The following is a 6000-nucleotide window of genomic DNA, read 5'->3' as shown; positions in this document are numbered from 1 at the left end:
GCAACAAGAGAAGCCACCGCAACGAGAAGCCCGCGCACTGCAACAAAGAGTAGCCCCTGCTTGCCGCAACTAGAGAGAGCCCGCAGGCAGCAACGAAGACCCAACACAGCCAGCCAGCCATCCATACATACATACATACATACATACATACATAAAAATATTTTTTTAAGTTTTATTTTTCTTGTTTGTTTTTTATGTATAATTTGTATGAAAAGTAGTATAAACCTATTACAGTACAGTATTATATAGCCGATTGTGTTAGTTGGGTACCTAGGCTAACTTTGTTGGACTTACAAACAAATTGGACTTACGAACACGCTCTTGGAACAGAACTCATTCGTTATGCAGGGGACTTAACTGTATTTTAGATTCCACAAATAAGTGATATCATATGGTATTTGTCTTTCTCTCTCTGACTTACTTCACTCAGTATGATACTCTCTAGCTCCTTACATGTTGCTGCAAATGGCATGATTTCATTCTTTTTAATGGCTGAGTAATATTCTATTGTATATATGTACCACATCATCTTTATCCATTCATCTGTCGATGGACATTTAGGTTGTTTCCATGTCTTGGCTATTGTGAATAGTGCTGCTGTGAGCATAGGGGTACATGTATCTTTTTGAATTATGAACTTCACAGTATACCCTTTTGTATTCTATTTTTGTGCTGTGTACATTTACTGATGATAAAAAATAAATAATATGTAATGAAGGTACACTTGGTAAGCTATATCTATCATCTAACTCCTTTAAACTTTTATTTTTCCATTTTTATAGGTAATTCGTATAGTGTTTTATAATAGGTAAGTACTCTTTCCTCAGTATTTCTTGGAGAACACTTCATATCAGTATGTAAAACTGTCTTGTTTTAAACATTTGCAAGATATTCTTATATATAGATTTGTACCATACTTATTTGATTGAGCTCTTACGGATGGAAGTTTAGGTTGCTTCCAGTTGTTTGCTATTTAATACTACAGTCCGTGTTCTTTTACATAATTCTTTTTGTCTGAATACATCCTTAAGATTATCTAAATAGATTGAATTAGAATCAAGAATTAGATTCTAGAATTAGAACTCCTGGATTGAAGAAGATACACATTTATAATTTTAAAAGATTTTTGCCAAATTGCTCTCAGTAGAGATTGTATTAATTTAATTTCCATTTCCACCAACGTTGTATGAGAGTCGCTGTTTCCCACAGTCTAGCCAATAATTTATCAGACCTTTGGATCTTTGTCAGTCTAATAGTTGGAAATGATTGTCTCATTGTATTTATAATTTATTTATCTTATTATTGTGAAGTTCACCTTTTCTTGTGTTTAAGAGAACTGTGTATCTTTTCTGAAAACTTGAGAAACATCACCTTTGCCTACTTTTCAACTGGGATGTGTGTTTTTCCTTTTTGATTTGCAAGAATTCTTTGTGATATGAGTTGCAAATACTTTTTTCCTAGCTTGTCATTTCTTTTGGCCTTGCTTATGGTTGTAGTGGTTGTCATTTTGACAGAAATATTTGCTTTTTATGTAGTCATAGTGCTTAATTTTCATATAGTCAGAATCATCCCGCCTTTTCAGGCTTTTCTTCTAATGCTTCTACTGTTTAATTTTTTTCCTGTACCTATGTGGTAATTTTTCCATTATCATTTTAGATATTTGTGCTTACTTTCTCTTTTCAACTTTTGCTTATAAAATTTTATCTGCAGATGATCCTCATTATTCATAGATTCTATATTTGCAAATTTGCTAGCTTGCTAAAATTTATCTGTAATCCCGAAGTCATTATTTGTAGAGCTTTCACCATCATTCATGGACACATGCAGAGGGTGAAAAATTTGAGTCACCTGACAGACATTTTCAGGTGAGATAAAGCTGAAAATGTAGTGCCCTGTTTTCTTGTTTCAGCTTTCATACTATAAACAAAGGTCATTTTCACAATCTATTTAGTTCTGCGCTTTTTACATTTTTCTGTCTTTTGCGCCTTTTGACTTCACTCTTTAAAATAGCCCCCAAGTATTGTGCTGTAGTGATATCTAAAGTTCCCAAGTGCAAGAAGGCTGTGATGTGCCTTACAGGGAGAATACATGTGTTAGATGTGTTCAGGCATGAGTTGTAGTGCTGTTGGCTATGAGTTCAGTGTTATTGAATCAACAATATATATGAAATAGTGTGTCTTTCAACAGAAACACGCATAAGGTTATGTACTGATCAGCTGGTAATGTGACCAGAGGCTTGCAGGAACCTAGCCCTGTGTTTCTTCTAGGAGTAATGGCTCAGTATTCACAAATTCGTTGTTTGTGGTGACTTCTAAAAACATAACTGCCATGAATAATGAGAATTGACTCTATGTAATTTCAAGTCATTTTACAGTTTACAGAATAAAGAGTTAGTGAAAATAGCTTTGTTAGCAATTTCAATGAGAATTTAAATACAGCAAACCCCAATTTTTATTATGTATTTTCCTAGTATTGAATGTTTATATATATCTCCAAATCAGATAATATTCTTTGAATGCAACTAACTGTTCATTGGCTGTTATGCATGAACCTGAAATATATTTGTCTTATAAATACTGACTCTAATAAATTTTTTTTTGAATTTTTGAATTTTATTTATTTATTTATTTATTTATTTATTTTTGGCTATGTTGGGTCTTCATTTCTGTGCAAAGGCTTTCTCTAGTTGCGGCAAGCGGGGGCCACTCTTCATCGCGGTGCGCGGGCCTTTCACTGTCGCGGCCTCTCTTGTTGCGGAGCACAGGCTCCAGACGCGCAGGCTCAATAACTGTGGCTCACGGGCCCGGTTGCTCCGCAGCATGTGGGATCTTCCCAGACCAGGGCTCAAACCCGTGTCCCCTGCATTGGCAGGCAGATTCTCAACCACTGCGCCACCAGGGAAGCCCTATTTATTTTTTTATACAGCAGGTTCTTATTAGTCATCCATTTTATACATATTAGTGTATACATGTCAATCCCAATCTCCCAATTCATCCCACCATCTCCCTCTCCCCCCGCCGCTTCCCCCCCGTGGTGTCCATACGTTTGTTCTCTACATCTGTGTCTCTGTTTCTGCCCTGCAAACCGGTTCATCTGTACCATGTTTCTAGGTTCCACATACATGCGTTAATATACAATATTTGTTTTTCTCTTTCCGACTTACTTCATTCTGTATGACAGTCTCTACATCCATCCACGACTGACTCTAAATTGCAAATGCAGCTCTGCTGTGTTCTAGCTTATCATTACCTTGATTCTTCATGCACTTGGTTCGTCAAAACAGTACTTTTGAAAGCTTCTATTTGTTGGGTAGACAGATGATAGCTATCCTCTTTGTTGCCTAATAGCAAAACATTTCATTTTTTTTATAGATACCAGTTAGAATGATCTTATTGTTTTTCATTTCTACATATTTATTACCTTCCAATTACTTTGTATACACATCTGTCTTCCATATCTGTCCACAAACTGTAAGTAAATTTTAGTGTACAAGCATTATAAAAGATGAAAGAATATTGTCACATGTCCTTTTAGCAAAATGGGATGGTTCAGGTTTGGTTTTTTTTTTTTTTAATTAATTTATTTATTTATTTACTTTTGGCTGTGTTGGGTCTTGGTTTCTATGCCAGGGCTTTCTCTAGTTGCGGCGAGCGGGGGCCACTCTTCATCGTGGTGCGCGGACCTCTCACTATCGCGGCCTCTCTTGTTGCGGAGCACAGGCTCCAGACGCGCAGGCTCAGTAATTGTGGCTCACGGGCCCAGTTGCTCTGCGGCATGTGGGATCTTCCCAGACCAGGGCTCGAACCCGTGTCCCCTGTATTGGCAGGCGAATTCTCAACCACTGCACCACCAGGGAAGCCCCGGTTCAGGTTTTTAATCATAAAATATTATATAATGAAGTCCTTCCTGTTGAAGGACTAACTAAATGATACTACCAAATTTTCTTTTTTGTCCTGAGAAATATATCAGTTCCTTTATTTACAAAACAGAAACAGACTCACAGACTTAGAGAATGAACTTATGGTTACCGGGGGGGAAGGGTGGGGGAAACAGATAGTTAGGGAGTTTGGGATTGACATGTACACACTGCTATATTTAAAATGGATAACCAACAAGGACTTATTGTATAGCATAGGGAACTCGGCTCAGTATTATGTATAACAACCTAGATGGGAAAAGAATTTGAAAAAGAATAGATACCTGTATATGTATAACTGAGTCACTTTGCTTTACACCTGAAACTATCACAACATTATTAATCAACTATACTCCAATATAAAATTAAAAGTTTAAAAAAAAAGAAGTATATCATTTCTTGAGTTTGGGAAAATTCACCTAAGTAGACTATGTCATCTGAAGACTCATCGTCTGAGACTTTACTTATATGAACAATTTCACCATTACCAGAATAAAGATCAAAATTTTTTTCTTAAAGGGTTAGGTAGTAAATACGTTAGGCCATAGTTTTCCAGCCGCTGGCCTAGATGTTACTCTCTATCCCTTTACATTCATCTTCTAATTGCTTTAATAATTTTGAAATGACTTTCTCTGTCGATTTTGTTCTCTTTGCTATTATGGACAGAAAATGAAAAAGTCTGAATTCTCAACTGTGTTCAGGGAAAGCTTTAAAAAAAAAGAGAGAGGCTACAAGGATTGTGTCTCCATAGTTCCATTAAAACTTCTTGAAAGATAATCCAGTACTTTGGACAACAGAATAAGAAAACTGAAGGATGGTGTAATAGTGATGCTTTATTTCACTACTAATGATTTATTTCATCATCGTTTTAGGTGATTCCATCCTTTCATGTCCTTATTTTAGTCTTTTTTCTTATGCATAGCTAGAGGTCACCGGTGAATGTATTATCTATTGCTACGTAACAAATTACCCTAAAATTTAGCACCTTAAAACAGCAAATATTTATTTATTTATCTTTAGTTTCTGTGGGTCAGGAATGCAGGGGCAGCTGAGGTGGGTGGTTCTCCTAAGGCTGCAAATCAGGTTGTCAGCCTCAAGGCAATAGTCATCTCAGAGTTCTACTGGGGCTGGAGAATCTGCTTCAAGCTCACCCAGATGGTTGTTGTCAAGAGGCCCTCTTGCTACCGGGGGTTCTCCATAGGCAGCCTGAGAGTCCTCACAAACTGATAGTTGGCTTCTCCAGACTGGGTGATCCAGTACAGAATGAGCAACACCACATGTACTTTTATAACTTAGTCTCTGAATCACACACCATCACTTCCACCTTTTTCTATCCTTTTGACGTAAGTGCAGCCCACAGCCAACTGGAGGGGATTAGACAAGGGCAGGAATCATTGGGGACCATCTTGAAGACTGGCTACCACAATGAGTTAAAATAAAATATATCCTGAGATGAAGAATAACAAAATGTTTCAAGATAAGGGATAATAAAATCACTAAGATTCTATATTGTAGGTTTATAAAAGAGTCCAGTAGAGTTACAGCATAATTGCAAGATAGGAGTTTCATTTGTTTATTTTTTTAAATAAAGAAATTTTCTCTTTGTTCTTTGGCAGACCTCTAAGAGTGAGTCATGAATGTAAGGACAAATAGTTAGAACTGATCGAATAAGAAACTCAAAAATTGGGAATTCCCTGGCAGTCCAGGGGTTAGGACTCGGTGCTTTCACTTCCGTGGCCCAGGTTCAATCCCTGGTTGGGGAACTAAGATCCAAAAAAAAAAACTCAAAAATTAAAATTGGGTTCATTGGGTCCAGATGATATACTCGGGATTAATTTCCACTTTCTGCTTTCCTTAGAAGTTTTTTAAAATTTTCTTCCTATCTGTTGTTTATGAAAATGGATATTTCAGGACCATAAATTTTTCTCTGACAATTTAGTTGTGTTCTGTAGAATTCTTATTTTCTAGATATTCCAAATTTCAAAATTTTGTTTTTAACTCTAGAAATGTTTTAATTTCAGGTTAATTTCAATTAATTTCAGTTAATTAATTTTTAGGTTAATTTTAATTTCAGTTAGGTTTAA

At 36.2% G+C, this 6000-nt stretch overlaps 1 protein-coding gene across 5 annotated transcripts in view; it reads left to right on the top strand.

Annotated features, from left to right (window-relative positions):
* The window catches only part of LOC137759340 (survival motor neuron protein), a 43603-nt gene that overhangs the window by 36867 nt on the left and 736 nt on the right, over positions 1-6000 (top strand). For 3 of the 5 annotated variants that reach the window (XM_068535472.1, XM_068535466.1, XM_068535470.1), the window contains one exon: positions 783-808. The exons of the other annotated variants lie outside the window; for them this stretch is intronic. The gene's annotated coding sequence lies outside the window, so the exon portion shown is untranslated. The remainder of the gene's footprint in view (positions 1-782; positions 809-6000) is intronic. 5 annotated transcript variants of the gene reach the window in all.

This window comes from Eschrichtius robustus, chromosome 2 (assembly GCF_028021215.1).
Source record: "Eschrichtius robustus isolate mEscRob2 chromosome 2, mEscRob2.pri, whole genome shotgun sequence".
In the NCBI taxonomy this organism is placed as follows: domain Eukaryota; kingdom Metazoa; phylum Chordata; class Mammalia; order Artiodactyla; family Eschrichtiidae; genus Eschrichtius; species Eschrichtius robustus.
Note: the sequence above shows the minus strand (reverse complement) of the source record. Positions and strands in the feature narration are given on the sequence as shown.